Raw genomic sequence first — 18558 nt, forward strand, 5'->3', positions numbered from 1 at the left:
TAATCAATGGCTTGGCAATCAAGGAAAAGTTACTTATCCACTGACGACAGTAACCAACCATTCCCAGAAACATTCTTACTTCTCTTTGTGTCATTGGGGCTCTCATCCCTCTGATGATTTTAATCCTGTCTATGGTCACTTTCCTCAGGCCTTTCTCAATATTATGTCCCAGATACTGGACTTCTTTTTTGCAGAATTGCAATTTGGCTGGGGATACCTTTAATCCTCCATCTGCCAAGTGATTCAGTAAAGCAATAGTGTCTACTTCACAGGCTTCACGTGTTTTTGATGCCACAAGTAGGTCATCAATGTATTGGACCAAAACTGAATTTTCAGGCATTGTTAAGACTCTCCACAGATTTCTTCAGCAATTGATTAAATATCGAAGGGCTCTCTGTATACCCTTGTGGAATTCGGCACCATGCCAAAATTCGCTCTCCAAATCTAAACGAAAAAATCGGCTGGCTGTCATGATGCAACGGGATTGAAAAGAAAGCATGGCACAAATCAATTACTGTATACCATTCTGCATCATGGGGAATCTGATACAAAATTACTGATGGATTTGGCACAATGGGACAGCATGACACAACAATCTTGTTAATTTTTCTCAAATCCTGTACTATTCTGAACTTTCCATTAGGTTTCTTCAGTCCCATTATTGGTGAATTACATGGGCTACTCAATATTTCCCTTAACACCCCCTGCTGGATCATTTTCTCAATTATGGGTGTTATTCCTTCAATTATTTCTGGTGTCAGTCTGTATTGTGGAATGTTTGGATAAGCCACTCCTTCTCTTACAGTAATTTTTACTGGATCTACATTTCTCATCAGACCCACATCTTCTCCAGTAAAATCCCAAACTGCTTTCACTGTCTGTTTCAATTCTGGGGGTAATGCATCTGGATTAAACACAGCATATGTTCCCAAAGCCTCACTTTCCCTGTTATCTAGAGTCATTCTGTATAGGACATCCTCATCTGGTGTTTCAAAGGCTATTCCATCTGGAGTACAGAAAATAGTGCAATTCATCTTGCACAGCAGGTCCCTGCCTAGCAAGTTCACAGGACTAGTGTCACATACCACAAATCGGTGCATGTCTGATAATTTCCCTATTCTAACCTATACTGGTTCAGTAAGATGTGTTTTGATCTGTGTGTTGGACACCCCAACTACTTTGATTGCTTCATCCGAGAGAGGAAGATTCTTTATATCAGCTGACCTGACAGTTGATCTCGTAGCTCCTGTGTCAACTAGAAATTTAACACTTTCACCATTGATTTTTTCATCTACAAAAGGTCCTGCCTGGTCTATTTCTAGAGTTGCGCCAAGTACGCACTCTTCCTCCTCTCTTCGGCACCGTTAGAAGTCTCCCTCAGAATCACTTCCTTCATTCCTTAGCCAATATTGTGACACAGTGTTTGCACGTCTTGGCTTATTTACCTGCTCTTCATCGTAGAATCCCGAATCTTGGCTGTACTTCTGAGATCCTCTTCTTTATGGCAAGGGTGGTTTTGTCACCTGATTCTGCTGCTTAACAGCCTTCTGCTGTTGCTGATGCTGATCACACCCCTCACTCTGCACCTGTGAATTCAATGATGGATTGTCATCATTAGTAGCCGGTGGATTCTTACACTCGAATTTCCAGTGCCCTAATTTTCCACAGTTGTGGCAGGGAAACTTCTTCTTTGCTTCCTCAATATTGCCTTTCCCTTTTCCTGGGCCAAACCTGGGTTTATTTCCTGGGTTATTTGCTTGTTCTACCAACTGAGCTTCCTGTCTTTCTGCAACTTTCACCTGTGCCCACATTGCCTTCTCTTTCAGTTTCCTTTGCTTTGCCTCAATCTCATCACTGAAGTATTTTGCATGCCTCAGGATCTCATCAATCTTTTTGCTCTGCCAGTCTACGGTATGCTCCCTTATCATTTCACTGATTTCAGGTCGCAAGCCATATACAAATCTATATACAAAATGACTCAGATCCTTGTCACCCAGATGTTCATCTCCACTGAACTGTTTGAAAGCCAGTATTAGTCTTTCATAGTAAGCATGGACTGATTCTTTCACTTCTTGATGTGTTCGATCTATTTTAACCCAGTCTGTTTCCTTGGGAGGTACCTTATTCTTCAAGAAGGCCATAACCTGCTCATACTGTTTCATGACCTCCGGATCTGGAGCTCCTGTCTTTGGATCTCTCGGGTATTCTTTAGTGGGCCAGTCTATGACTATCTTACATTCTGCCCACAGGTCTGCTGGTACAATTATATCAAACAGACTATTCAGGTCAATCCACAGCACCTTTGACAATTTCACAAATCTGTCAACCTGTCTGTACCACTCGACAGGCTTCTCTCTTAGTCGAGGGAAATCATTTGTAAATGACAAAATATCCTGTCTGGTCCATGGCACATGTACGTACCCTCCTCCTGGAATCTCCCTCATGGGGTAAGCTGTCACTGTTTTTTCCTTTTCTTTCATAGGAAATGCTGAGTAAGTTCTGTCTGCTGCATCCTCTCGCTTTCTATACCATCTATCTTTCCATCTTTCTACATCTCCCCATTTTCTCAGCAAAGCAATCATTTCCTTAATCTGCCCTGTTTGGCCTGCATTATTCAGATTTTCGATGTCCTTATCTGTAAAATCCACTCGGTAAGGCTGCTGTAAAGCTTTTACCTTGTCCATGTCTATTCCCAATTCACTGGCTATCCCTTTCAACCTGTCATGTATGTTCTTTGCTCTCCATGTGATACTTTTACACAGAAATAGAATCTCCTCTTCCTGATAATTTTTCAGCGTTTCTATAGGGATGGTTCCTACAATCAGCTCCTCCATTTCCATACGTAGTCTAGCTACATCAATTCCCTGGGATTCTTTTTCTTTCCTCTGCAAAGCCTTCAGCCAATCATTCAAATCTTCAGCAGTTATTACTATGGATTTTTCCGCACCCCCAGGTTCTCTCACTCTTTGTGGTTCTAAGATCGATCCTCTGTTCACTTCCACACATCCAGAGTTCAAACCTGAGTTAGTCTGCACATTCAACTCTCCTCCACATATGGTATGTCTCCACTGATTTTCTCCTGTTCTCCACTGATTTTCTCCCGTTCTCATTTCTGCCTGCTCTTGAGAAACAATCAATCTATTGCCTACATATGGAACTGTCAAACCACCTTCACCAGCCCTCTGCTTTTCGAAAATCGGCATAACCGGACCTATTGTCACAGGCACTGTAACTGCCTCAAGATTTTTAGTCAGTTCCCTGATTTTCTCTGGCAATTCAAATGTCGTTCTTGCTAGTTCCCTGGTCTTTTCATCCTCAATTTCATTCTCCCTTTCTATCTCTCTTTCTCTCTCTCTCTCTCTCTCTCTTTCTCTCTCTCTCTCTTTCTCTCTCTCTCTTTCTCTCTCTCTCTCTCTTTCCACAAGAGAACTACTGCTCTTCAACTCTGGGGTCATAACCTCTGTCTTTATAATCCGCAGGGTGCCTCTCATTGGGGTAACTGCTGTTCCTACCTCTGGTTCTCGTCTATACGGGGGTGGTCTTTTGTAGAACATGTCATCTAAGACATCGTCATCGGACTCATTCACCCCATACCTCCTTGTTTCTACATTATGTTCTTTTTCTGTACATTTTCTCCCTCCTGTCTCCTCTGCAGTTCTTACAGGATATAATCCCTCAGTCATACTGGCATCTCGCCATCTTCTCATCCGGTCATGATGAGTTTCACGATCATACTTTCGCCCGAACATATGCCTGTAATTTCCTCCACTCCTCTGCTTTTCTCCCTCATGCATTTCATCTTCCCATTCAGTCAATGCCTCGAACTGCGTCGGCCTAGGCCGAGGCTCTAGATCCATCATCCTCTCCCGTAAGTTTCTCAATATGGCCAGATTAAATGAGCCATGTTCCGGGAAAGCTAAAACTCCATCCTCTTTATTATACTTCACCCAGTTGTCTAACCAAACACAGGTATGATACCCATATTTTGCAACCATGAAGGATGCGGGGGTTCTTGTCGGGGGAAGTAACTGTCCTTCCCTAGTCACAATATCTTTATCCTTGTCAAACCAGTTCTTGACCTTACTAAACAAGGATTTCTTTTTCTTTTCCTCAGCGTGGTAATACATTTTCTTATTTTCCACAACCCTTTTGTCCTTTTTACAATTGTACGATCATTTATCCAATTGCAGCGCGACTCACACTAATGCACCAGTCCTGGAGCGTCTACGTCACTGACTCAGTCCTCAAATCCCAGTGCGACTCACACTAACGCACCAATCCCGGAGCGTCTACGTCACCCTGTACTTCTTCCAATCCCTGTGCGGCGTATACTAACACACCAATCACAGCGCTTCCACTGTTCTAACCCACTGTCCAATCACAGCGCAGTCTTCCTGACGTCAGAAGTCGCTGCAGCAGCTCCTGCTCCTGTCTTCTGTCACTCATCTACCCCTCCTTTACAAAACTTCTCGGTAGACTTTGTTTCAGATTCTACGAGTCTGTTAGTTACAACATATAAACATCTCCATTGTCTGCTCCGCTAACCACAGAATAGTAAATGACCTTTCTCACGAGAATCCCGCCTTTCCCGGGAGCAGCGCTTACCTCTGCCCCACTACGGAATCGTTACTTCCGTTGATAAAGTAGTACATCCCTCTACTCTACCCTTCTAGAGAGCACCAATTAACTGTTTTCTCCGGAATGCTCCTAAGAGTTTCACAATTAACCAGAATGCCGTTTCATTCACGCACTTTCACACCAGAAAATGTAGTACATTCATACAGAATCCTGTCTTTCCCGAGAACAGCGAACAGTCTGTCCTAATACAGAACTATAACACACGTTAACAAAGCAGCGCTTACCTCTGCCCTGTCCTTCTAACAAGCTCAGAGAATACCTATTACCTTTTTAGTGATAAGCGTTATCGGAATGCCAAAAGGATCCCTGATACCTAAGACCAAAACTTCACAGGCAACCTTCACTATCATATACACTTCTCATATACCGAAAATGTCTCTAATGGCAACACACGGCGGTGCCACCGAATCGAACACAGACAATGCGACGCGCAACTTCACTTGTCACACGTTTTCCCCTGCATGCGTACAGGGCCAACAATTCCGCCTTTCCCGAGAGCAGTGCTTACCTCTGCCCTACTACGGAACTGTCACTGACTTCCTACATCCCAGAAGCCGTACACACTACATAAAACTCAACACGACTTCAACATATAATGTTAGTACATATATCAATACAAATCAATAATCAAATAAGCCTATTTACACGCAATCACCAAATCAAGACAATAGTTAACCATCATTCTGCTACCAAGAAACTGGTGCAGATCGGAGCTTCCGAATCCCCTCTACTTCCACGGACGGAGTGATTTCACAGTCACACGCGCACACACACACATCACACGCTGGTGGGGCCCATAACACCAACATTCATCCTACCACTCTATCCGTGCCATGTATAAGGGGAAACACTTTTCGATACCTAACCAATCTGCATGTACCCTGAGGTCAATGGCATCAACTAGTTGCTATAGATCTGGTGAAAACATCTTAACACTTCATAAATTCAATAAACATGACAATAAAATAACCACCCGACACAGTAATTCAAACAGAATATTGTTTATCTAAAATTGTATGAAAAGCCATTTAAAATGCATGATCATTTCTTTCATATTTACCTATTCTGGCTAAAGTCGTTTTCTAAGTCAGAACCGGTCCTTATCAAAATAGTTAAAGTTTCTAGCCGTCATGTAGTGTCACCGTCCTCTCCGTCAGCATCGGGACCTCTGATCATCAGTTCGGGAAGAAGTGGCGTTTGACCTCTCTAGTCTACTAATATTTATACCAAAATTACATTCCAAATGTTTCAATCATATCTTAATAATCAGTTGTATGGCGGAAATTATGTCGTCTTGGTACATTGGGATACAACGATAGTTTTTCTCACGCATTCATAGTCTCAAATAAATGAATAGAAATTAGGAGTCCATAACTAATTCGTTACTTCTACGGATGTCTCTTTAGGATAAAATGTATCTCATTCGTGTGACCATTATAAGTTCATCAGGTCAGTATTTGGTTTAGCAACAATCTTCACGTTCAGGGACATTTGGCGTCATTCCCAGATTTGTCGTCATTTATACAGTTAATTCACTCACCAACTTAGTTTACTTATTATTTTAGCCATGCAATAGCATTCCCACATATAATTCTTCTGTTACTAAGGTTGGTTAGACAAAACTCGACAAATCTTAGTAATTACTAATTAATCAGTAGTATTTTTAATAATGACATACGAAAATAAAACAGATATTTGGGTTTATAATGAAAACCCTGCTCCATCACTAGCACCTGCGCCCACTCCCCGGCCAACCTAATAGAATGTTCCGTCGGCACTGTGTGCCCAAAGGACGGGAGGATTACCTCCTCCCCTCGAGGCGCATCTAAAACGAAAGCCGGGGGCCAATCAGCCTCCGCCAAAAGAATATCATATGTGGAGGTCAGATTACCCCAAAAAACCACTTTAATTTTGCGTTGAATGTCACCCTCAATTAAAAGGACAATTTCAAATAGTCGTTCAGGAGGAGCTACGCGAGTATCAGCAGTTTTAACACTCACGAATGTATCAGTTGCTGTCGCCGCCAGATATGGACGCAATGCTTCCCGCACTACTGTAACTTCCGCCGTGCTGTCGAGCAGCGTTAGTGCCCATGTCTGGTTCCGAAGCTGTGTCCGTACCATCTGAGGCATATCTCGCTGTTAGTGCAGCAACTTTCTTTTTCTGAAACGGGGGTCGTTGACGTGCAGACTCGTCCTGCTTGCCTTTACCGTCAGTCTGACGAGGTTGCTCACGACCTTGAGTACCTCTTCCTTTCCCACGGCCCCCGCTACCGGGTTGTGAAGCCGATGTTTCCTGTGAAGAACGAGGAGAGCGTTGTTCAGAAACCTGAAATCTATCAGGTGACTTAATTTGAGAACGATCGCGCAGATCATACGTGTGGTCACCGGACGACTGGACGGGTGAGGCAGAACGAGACCCCTGTTTCTGTTGCTGTTTCCCCTGTTTTTTGGCTCGCCAACTCTGCTTAGGAAAGTTGTGCTTCTCGTCATTCGTAGACAAACTCACCTTAGTTTGGTGTACTACATCAGGAATGATAACGATGGGCTTCACACCAAGGGCGCTACGCCCCACCATTCTGTAGGCTTTCGCAATAATTTTCGCGAATTCCCTCGACCTGTCGGCCGCATCCACAAGCGCTAGCATATTTCCAACTTGGAATTGCATGGCATCTCCTTTGAGGTTGCCCATCACCATGGAACAAACCACATCGAAGCTGTCAACAAGCCTCATTCCTAATTCAATAGCTGCCTCCACACCATGATTGTCTTGAACTTTCTTGATGACGGAGGGTAGTACAGACATAGACGGAGTGCCGTAGCACTTTGAGTAGGTTGCAGCAAAGACCTTCCCCAATTGTCACAGTCGACAACATCCGGGACCAGGTCCTTGGGCAAAGTAATGGTGAGTATCCTGTGTTTCTCCACAGGAGTGGTGTTCGGATAAACCGCTTCCAATTGGTCAAATTTCTCAGCAAGCCAGTAAGGAAATTCATCCTTACTCTGGGGGCGCTTGCCAACAATCGAATTAACCATATTAGGACTAATGACCACTGCATGGTGGTCAGCCGTGTGACCCGCAACAGCAGGTGCCCCCACCTGCACGTTGCGTGACACGTACTGCACTAAAGCCCTATGGACCGTAATCAGGGCAGTGTGTAGTACTCGCAACTCAGCCACCCGTAAAGTCAAGTAGCGGGGATGAGGCGTATAGCTGGCCAGCACCGGCCAAGTGGCCCCTGCAATGGACAAAGGGCCCATTCTCGCCGGTACTACCGCATGGGGAAGGGCGCCATTAAACCAAATGGCATGCTGCCAGGCAGAGAGAGGAATTTCGAGTGTCCTATAAGGGGCATAGGCTGCAGGCATCGCTGTGGCAGTATAGGCGTGGAACAAATTATCATCTGCATGCACAGCCTCAAACGTCAACCAGGAGTAGAACAACTCATACGGGAACGATGCATCAGCACCCACCACAAAGATAACAGCCAACCCGTCATCAGGAACCCCATAGACCCGTAAGTGTGCGGTCAGGGGAACCCGACCGTGTGCGGCTAGGTCGACCACCATTAGGACACCCTAAAGCGTAACAACGATATCCACAGTAGCACGTGGGTTCAGAAAAGAAATTAACCTTTTTAATGATCAAGCTTGAAGGAACCTTTAGTCGAAACCTAGGTAGGTTAAGCCGTCACTCCCGTCAACCGGAAATTAGAGTGAGGGAGTTGTGGACTAATACAAGCACTACTAAGGCGTTTCAAATCAACAGACCAAACGTTAGGTGCGCCATGTTGCAAGGATTCTGCTTATGCACAGAACTATGCGCAGGAAACCAGGACCTCAGAGAATTGTGGTGTACCAAAAACTCCCCTCAGAACCAAGAACCCCTTATCCGACTAGCTTAGTGTCCCATTCGTTATACGAGATTTAGCTCGGCGGTCCCAATCTATAGACAACCCAGAACAAGCGACTTTGTATATTCTCAGTAATGGTGGGAATCGGAAATACCTGTTCGTATGATTATATCAGTCCACAACAGAATAACAAAGACACGGTAAAGTTTAAAGAGTTTATTTTATAAACCTCGCGTCCTAAGATGCAGTAACTTGGCTAACATAAGCAGACAAATGGTCAAGATCAGAACCATCAGCATTGTTACAATACCATAGAAAATGAAAGGAGCAATCATAATAAAATGACAGTGAAATCAGACACCCTCCTTTCTCTAGTAAACTAATAGGTTATTATTAGACTAATAGAAGGTCTCTAGGTTTGAATGGGGGACCCCATACCGTATAGTTTAGCTTAGTGGAATCACATCACAGGATCAGCTAGGCTCTCTCCTGCAACAGCTCTTCTCTTCGAATTAATCTAAAAACATGCTGCTCTGCAATATTAAAGCACTCGTCTTTCAGGTATCTGCAGCTGCGTGCATGTTATGGCTAAAAGGTGGTACGATCAACCTGCACACAACAACATGCACCGTCCAGTGACCCAGACTCGTTCTTTACACGATGTACAGACCAAGGTCACTGCTCACTGTTAAGAATGTTAAACAACAGACAGTTCTCATGTGAAGCAAAGTCGAGTCAGCATTTCTCAAGCAATAACATGTGACAACAGTGTCGCGTGCAAAAAGCAGCAGAAGCGGCAAGATGGCTTTCTAACAGCTGACGTGGTTGTGCTAACTTAGCATTGTACATAGGGAGTGGTTAACCCATACTACAGTTTGATGTCCAAATCTGCAAGAAATTCTATCATAGCAGTGGAAAATAACTGCACACTGTTATCCGTAACTAAAATGGTTGGTATACCCTATTCCAAAAGTACTCCCTTTAAGAATTCCATCTCATTCTTAGTCGTGATTTGCTCCATGGACCTGACCACAAACCCTTTACTATGGTAATTTACAAGAACTACCAAGAATCAATTCCTTAAACCCAATTTCTCTACAGGGCCCAAAACATCCACTGCTAATTTCTGCCATGGCTGAGGTGGAAGCTTTTTGCACCCTAAAGGTGGGTGCCTAACCACCCTGCCTTTATCTCTGTTACTACAGGCGTAACAATCACTTACTACTGCTTCCACCTGTTTGTCAATTCCTGGGCACCAAAAGGACTGTCTCAATCTTTTCTTCATCAGGTTTCTGCCCAGATGTCCCTCATGTACAATTTTCACTAACCTTCCACTCAAAACCTTGGGTGGAACAACTCAATTACACCTCAAAATCTTATCTGCCTGTATACTCAATTTGTCCTTTATCATCAAATACTGTTTCAAACCTTCACCTAAAGCAGCTGTTTGTTGCTAACCATTGCTTAAAAGATCTCTCAATTCATTGTATTCCTCATCTCAAAGCAATGCATCCTTCTACTCTTCTTGCCCCAGAGCAATTTCCACATCAATAGACACTGTCACCGCCTCAACTCCATCTTTAAAAGAAACATCCTCTTCCTCCCCCACAGGCAGGAGTGACAAACAGTTGGCTATTAAATTTCTTTCCTCTAACAAGTTCCTTTGACAAATTTAAAGTCAGTCACAGACATCAACCATCTACAAATCCGAGGTGTTACACTACTTTCTAGACCCTGGTCACATTTGAAAACATGCAACTAAGGCGTTTGGTTAGTTTTAAGCGAAAAAAGGCAATCCACAAAAGTAAAATATAATGTGGCTTAGCCCCCAACAACAAGCCAACACCTATTTCTCAATGGCAGAATACATCTGTTCGGCCCCCTATAATACTTGTGATGCAAATCCAAATCCTCTCTTCATTCTTCACTTTTTGAGTCAACACTGCACCAAGACCCAAATTACTGGCATCCGTTGTCACAGTGGTTTTTCTCGTGACATCAAAATGAGCCAATGTTGGTGCATAAGCAAGTGACCAATTGATGTTGTCAAATGTAGTCTTGCACTCCGCTCCCCACTCAAACACCACACCTTTTTTTTAACAATGCTCCTATAGGTTCTAATATATCCACAAATTTAGAGACAAATTTTGAACAGTACTCTGCAGTCCCAGAAATGACTTCAATTGTTCCTTGCCGCCAGCTTGTGGAGCATCAGCATCTTTAACTGCCTTCATAATGCCTTTTTTGGTCTTATCCCTCTCGCAGATATCTCATGCCCTAAATAGTTCACCTGTTCTCTTTTTAATTGACAGTTATCTCTCTTTATAGTTAAACCATGATTACCAATTCGCCGCAGCACTGGATCCAACAACTCATCGTGTTTTTCCAATGACTTCCCCACCACCATAAAATCATCTTGGAAGCACAATACTTTCTGCATTCCCTGGAACATATTTTGCAGAATCCTGTTAAAAAACTGCAGAGGCTGATGCCAAATCAATTGGCATCCAGCAATACCACTACGCCCTCAGAGGCGTGATGAATGATGTCAATGGTCTAGATTCCGGATGCAGATTTACCTGGTGGTATGCCACTGAAATGTTCAAAACACTGAATACGTTGGCCCCTCCCATCACATTTAACATTTCTGCAATATTGGGCAATTGTTGATCCATCCATAAATTTCTATTCAGAGCTCTTAAGTCAATACAAAGACAGATCTTATTGTCCTCCTTAGGAGCAACAACAATGGAGGCAAGCCATTCAGAAGACTCTATGGGCTCAACAATCTTTCCCTCCAATAACTTATCCAATTCTTGCTGTAAAAGGTTCCTCATCAAAAATGGTATGGGTCTTAATTTTTGTACAGTATGAGCTGCATTGTTCTTTAGAATTATTTGATGAGAAAATTTCTTCAGCATACCTAACTTGTCCCTAAACACATGTGGAAATGTTTGTACAAATTACCCCACTCCGTGTCAGCATCATGTTTTGGCACATCATTCTCAATCACAGGTTCAATTGTCATAACTGCTTCCCCAGCATTTCGATCAAGAATAATTTTCAAATCTTTTTGATGGCGCAACCCCAAAAGTTTCAACCCCTTCTCTGTTATGTACACTCTCCCATGCACTCTATTCTGCGTAAATAAAATATCCATCCATTTAATTCCTATAATGTTAATCCTCTTGCCACCATATCCTACTGCTTTAACATCTGATTGTTGTAAATTGCTAACCTGCTCTTTGAGATCCTTCTCATAGAAAATTAAAGAAAACAGACTCCCTGAGTCCACCAATACTTTAACTTGCACAGTTCCCAAGGTGATATTATCCCTGAACTTTCCCGTTTACACCCCTACCTTGGGTGCTGTCACTTTCTTGTTAAATCAAATCCTCAATCTCATTGATAGTCAATATAAATTACTCCTGAACTTTACCCAAATTCTCCACCATTTTTACCCTAGTGTCCTGCATTTTCCCCTTTGAACTACAAGCCTTCGCTAGATATCCTTTCCTTTGACACAACCTACACATTCCATTCCTTGCCCCACATGCAAAACCGGAAGCAATGTTCCCAGGATAACCACCCAGTAACATTGCATTCTTATCCTCTCCTCGAATTTACCACTACCAGATTCCATGATCCTGAAGGGTTTCTTCAACTTGACCTCCTTTACTTCGACTGCAGTAGTTTCTTTCTCCAAACTTTTCACACAAAGTTTACCCATTATCAATTTCCTTCATCCACACAGCAGTGTGTTACATACTTCTTGCAATCTGTATGGATTCCTCTAGTGTGGGATCAATAGATTAAATGTTTGTTGTTCACTTTCCTGTTATTTATGCACCTAACAATTTGATCATGGATCAAAGAGTCAATTAGATTCTGAAACTCAAAGGACACTGCCAGGCCTCGTCATGCAGCAACATAAATCGTTATATCTTCATCATGACCTGGCGCATGGCAAAAAAATGTGTGTCTCTCAAAAACTATCAAGTTAAAAGCAGATTTCCCTTTGGGTAGGATTCAAATTTAACACATCACACTCAGACCAGACTTATGTTTCACACATATCATACCAAACAATGATTAAGGCACTTATAAGTCAACTACTTATTTAGATCAAATTATCAAAAATATTTTAGCCTATAAAGCAATATTTTTTGTATACAAATTCATATAACACACAAATTAGTTCATATGTATTAAAAATACAAGAATTTAAAAACAGAGCTAAAAAGGAGAATATCGAGAGACAATCCACTATGTCTTTTTCTGTGTTAATTCGGCTATATACATAAACAGCATAGGGCAAGGATTAAAATTCCCTGTCTATAACTTGATGCTGATTCCTCCACATTTAACACAACTATATATTGTGGGCATTGACGCATTTCAGTGGCATATACACAATAGGTCCACCTTCTTCAGACAATAGCTGTTTTTCTCCTTATGTTAAAAATGCTAATATATCAACTTTCTGTCACACCGGTGCAACTGCTGATGAATGTGGTCCACTAATTATTTTCATATATCTCTATGTCTTTTTTGGTGTCAAGTCTTCATTATAAAAAAGATACAAATTCGGGAGATTTAAGCTGCCTCCACGATCATTGACTCCTCAACAAGATATAGTCAGGCCCTTAATCCAAAGTAGTTAGGCGTGTTAGAACAACGAGCGCTCTCTGTTGCACTTTCTGTTTCGAAAGCGGGTTTCAGTGTTTTCCCGTAATTGACAATGATAGGGTGCCTCGTTCATGGCTCTTAAATCCAACGGAACAGCATCCCCTAACGTTCTGCCTCATTCGTAGTTTGTATTTCAAAACACACACTTACTTTGGACGTAAAATGTTTTCCCAACAATTGCAGTTATATCTCATACACATTCATGAGCTGTCCATTTCCGATGCCCAATGAGACCTCTGGCAGAGCATCATACATCCTTCTCCCTTCCACTACTAAATGATGTAGTAATATTGCTTGTTTTCTCAGAGGGCCATATTTATCCCCACTTATGACCAACATCCATGTAAAAAGCAAAGATTTCCATCTTTCCCAAGGGATAATGGGCTCCCCAGGCACTGCCAGAAAACTGGGTGGGGCAGCCATACTTTTTTCTGCCATACTTGCAAGAAAATAAAAATAACAAACTACCACAATATGCTAAAATAACAGACTATTATAACAAATTGAAATAACAAATTAAAAAAAAATATTTAAAATAATTATTTAAAATAACAGTAAACAGTTAACTCTGCTCACAGTCTTTTCTCTAGCGGTGGTAAAGTAAGTATTTCCACTATATCCAGCAGATGTACTTATTCTCTTTAAATTACCTCATTTAGTATGAGCTGCATTCATCATCATCATCTCATAAAGGAAGATCCAGACGATAAATAAATGCGGTGAGACATCAATTGTCTTGAGAAGTTATAGTTTTGTTATGTGGAAGAGACTACTGATGATGCGCGTCATGCAGAAATACAGTTTATTGTTTATGCCAGGATAATGGTTTTTTCACAATAATGGCATATCAGTATGCGCATGACAAAATAAGGCCTAGATGAAAATTCTCGGGCAGCCACATATTCAACCAGGACCGGTTGAAGCAACCGAGCAACCGCAACCAGAACAGTCTCGAGCCGGAAACAGCACTCAAGTTGCCTCAAGCCACAAGACTCTCGAGCCAAATGAGGTGCTCGAGCCGATAAAAGGCAATGGCCGCAGAAAATGCTGCCAACAAATGCATTATTCACGGTGAGCTCTCTGTTTTTACTAAAAATTCACTGCAATCAGGGATCTTTACCGCATTTCCCCAACTTGAATTGAATCAGTGATTTTCATCACACTGGGGCAATTGCAACCAATAAAAATCTAATTTCTGCCATATTCAGAAAGTGTTTAAGGCTTGAAATTTTGCGGTGCCACTCTCACGCTTGGTCCAAATGAGAGAAAAGGAGATTGACTCCATTAGGTCAAAAGGCATGCATCCTTTGAACTATGAAAGTAGCTCACAGTTTTACAGGCACAAAGTGGAGTCTTTCTGTAGCACTGTTCAACTCCCTGTAACAGCGCTTTCCAGGGGTGGAGGTTACCTCATTAGTCTCTGCCCCTTAAACAGAGTCACAAGTCACCAACATCTGTAGTAACCATGCTTAAAGTAGGGTTGATTCTTTCTCTTCTTTAATTCCAAGAACATCTTAACACAACAGTAATCTCCAAAAACACACCTGGACCCCTAGAACACTCCTAGACTCCTCATTTTATCTACATTATCAATGCCATAGCAACATTTCACCCTGCAGTACACCTCCACACTATGGTATTACCTCTCTTTCATTCTACATCTCAATCAGCTGTGGAATCCTGCAAAGATCATCGTCTCCCATGTAGTTCAATCTCTATGTCAGCCCACTAACTGATTAGATCATTCGCTATGCCTCCCATCTTCAAACCTGTTTCAGAGGCGTACAACATAAGATGGCATCACACTTTCTCAAGCTGAATGTCAGTAAATCGGAGGTTCTCATTACAATAGTAAAGGGAATCTGATTGAATCTGCTTGGAAGTATTCGGTGAGGGAGGTTCCAGGCTCTGCAAAGAAAGTCAAATCTATGAGATTTACCTCTACCTTTTATAAACAACAGTCTTCTTAGACATTAGACTCCTTTTGAGTTTAGCACATGATTAATGCTTGTTCTTGTTGAATTGGAGAATGGATACCTGGAGATGATACAGTCTCATTAGTGATGCCAAAGGTATTGATGTAGATTTTCAATTTTGTGACCCACTTCAATCATTCGGGCCCGAGTCCTACAGGCTGAACACATGCAGAATGCTGAAAGACTATGATCCCTGGGTCACATTCAAAATAATAACTTATGCTTGCAAATCACATAGGTGCATTGCAATTGCCTAGGTTGGAATGAATGGCTTGTCTTTGTCAGAGGATGACATTGTACACCACTGCATTGAGCAGGATCAGAAAGCATGAGTTCAAAAGAGAACAATGTTGCTGCAAGAATGAGTCAGCTACCACTTCATCGCGATTGTAGAGTCTGTCAATGCACCTTTGTGGTGTTTACTTGCTCAAGTGAATTCTTCACATTCTGGGTAATAGGATCATGGTATATGCATTATCATTATCAGTAGCAGGCCCTGCTCATGTACGGCAGGACAAAGAGTCTGACTGGCACTGCTGTTTTATGCATGGGCAAGCATATTCTGTTACTTCCACAGCAACTCCTGTGAGTGCGCCCTATTCTGAGGGCAGGGGAATTGCCACAAAGCACTCAGGAAATGATGCACAGACTGGGTGGATCTTAGGATACTACACTTTTGTCCTATATCTTTCTCCATACCGTTTTTAAGGAGTTTTGCAAAGAGACCTGTAAGTGAGGTTATGAGAAATGCCTTATGGAATCTACAACACATGCCAATATCTTTTGTGCTTTTTCGTGGATATATGACTGGCTGTCCTGTGATTGGTAAAGATTTGTTTTTGTCTCCTGCTCAGAATCACTTTATCTGTTTAATGTACTTCTGGTTTCCTCATGTAGAATGGCACAGGGCAATGTTCCCAAGTTGATACCTGTGCACATACCTCTGCAGCAATTAGGGTCCAGGTGGTCGCTATTTTGTCTGTTATATCTTTATGATCTCTTTTAGTGTCAGCCCTTCATACTTCCCTTCTGTGTTATCGATTGTTAGTCACTAGTCTAACAAAATACTTTTATAAATGTGTTTCCAGAGCCTGAGAGACACTGAAGAAAGTCAAGTCCTCTTCTATGCCTGTGCTTCACCTCAGAGATTCAGCTGCAGCAGTGTCAGTCATATAAAAGAGACATCATACTTGCTTGAACAACTGTGCAAAACACGTGTAAGTATTTCAAAAATCATACATGTATGTTCGAAAGAACTTGATATTTAGGACAGTACAAGTATGAATGACAGAACAGGGAGCCAGAAGCAACATATTCTCTCAGATTCATTGGTAATCCAACACTTAGTCCCCCATGCAAATTCAACCAAACAATAATCACATACATACAAGAATATACAAATCACAAAAATAATGTGACAAATACGTACTGAGCTCTCAGATGAACAAAGCTAATGTGCAAACACAACAAATGCAATCAAAGAGCACCGGCATAGGGTACGCCATACCAAAAGCAAACTCTCCTTACAATTCAAACCAAATCTAGAAATTTACTAGAATCCTTCTCTCCTTTGAGGACTTCAAGTATCTCTCTTTGGAGAAGGAAAACTCTTCAGTGGACTTGGGGGCATATCAGCAACAACCGGCAATAATTATCGCTAGGCGCACTTAGCGCTAGGATAATTATCGCCGGCTAGCGTGGATTTTTATCGCTGAGATAGCGTGCTATTAGCAACGCTTATCTAAAAAGCGACAAAAATCCTAGCGCTAACTGCCAAACGTGAGATTATCACTGGGAACCCAGCGATAATCCCACGAAGTTTGGCGATAGCTTGCTGATAGGGCCTCACATACTTAGCCATGATATCCACCTTCATTAGGATTTCATGGCTAAGTCAGTTTCAAAGCAGGCGTAAGGAAAGTAGCGATAACAGAGGTTATCGCTACTTTTCTTGACGCTATGCTGCTTTGCGTGAGGCTTGATAATAGGAGAAATGTCGCTTAGCGACATTTCTCCCGTTATCCTGGGGAGGAACGCCCACTTAGAGATGCAAAGATGGGCGTTAGGAATTCAGGCGCTAAGGGAATGTTTCACGTGATAGCGTGACCTTGCTAATATAGCGATAAAATTATCGCCGCTTTTCGGACAAAAACAGCCGCAAAAGCGGCGATAATTTTATATCGCCGCCTTGTAGATATGCTCCTTGGTTTTCAAACTAATCTCCACTAATTGTATTGCCAACCTTTACTTAGTTCATTTCTTGCCATCATCATGTCAGATCACACACCCTTCACTCTTTCAACTCTTCTTGGATTCGAGAACTTCAGAAAACCTCTTTAGCATGTCACCAGGTGACCTCACTTTTACCGTATCACCCTTGTAAACATGCAGCCGACACTTCTTCCCAAAACAGGCATACTTCTCCTGTGCTTCCTTTCTCTTACTCCCTACACACACCAACCTACTTTGGGTGAAACTCGTTTCCCCATCCAAAGTTGTATCATCTTGATTATAGGTACTTGACCTCTTAGAAGAACAAATGGAAACCCTTCCATATTCGCTGTGCGTTAGGTGCGAATTGCCCAGAGCAAGTTCTTTAAATCTGAGACCAACTGAGCCAGTTGTCTACAGACAACTGTACATGAAGTTTGTCACTCTACTGCACCTCTTGACTAGGCATTACTCCTAGGAGGGTACAATAATGTGGTGGCATGCTTGATGTCCAAATGTGTCATGAACTCCTTAAACCCATGTGAACTTTACACAATTATCAGTGACCACTTTGCTCGATATTCCTACTCCTGTAAACAAACTTTCAAAAAATTAAATTACCTTGCAGCTGAAAACCTAGCCTACAAATGTCACTTTAGGAAACCATGTCCATAACCACAATTCCATATGTGTTACCCTCCACTAAGACATTCATTGGGCCTCTGGACTTGGAACAGTGACTTGAGGTTTGTCACTGAGTGCACACAAGATGCATTCCCTCATATAATTATCCACAATATACCAGCCACCAGAAATGTTTCATAATCCTTCTTTTCACTGCCCTTATTCTAAATATTCTTCATGGGCAAAATCATAATTTTGGCATGCATGCCAACCGGAATAACCAACTGATTGGCATGCCTAAGAATACTGTCAATGACACACAGTTAAATCGCTATGTGCTTATAGGAACTCTAAGAATTTGAATCACCCTCAACTTTCTTCAATTTCGGGCATCCTTTATCATAAATTCCATTACCTCCATTAGCATCTTATCTTCCATTGTAACTGCTTTACACTCCTTCTCTGAAGTTGAGTAATTTGTCAACACAGAAAGTAACCCAATCATGGTAAATTCCTCTTCTAAGCAATCACTCACACACTTGGGCACATCTAATGGCAGACGACACA

General features: G+C 42.1%; 1 long non-coding RNA gene across 1 annotated transcript in view; it reads left to right on the forward strand.

Annotated features, from left to right (window-relative positions):
- LOC146859263 (uncharacterized) overlaps positions 1-18558 on the forward strand; it is a 145068-nt gene that overhangs the window by 28025 nt on the left and 98485 nt on the right. Inside the window, exon 3 of the long non-coding RNA XR_014980076.1 lies at positions 16245-16373. This is a non-coding gene — a long non-coding RNA (uncharacterized LOC146859263). The remainder of the gene's footprint in view (positions 1-16244; positions 16374-18558) is intronic.

The sequence above is a fragment of the Triturus cristatus genome, chromosome 3_2 (genome assembly GCF_964204655.1).
Source record: "Triturus cristatus chromosome 3_2, aTriCri1.1, whole genome shotgun sequence".
Taxonomy (NCBI): domain Eukaryota; kingdom Metazoa; phylum Chordata; class Amphibia; order Caudata; family Salamandridae; genus Triturus; species Triturus cristatus.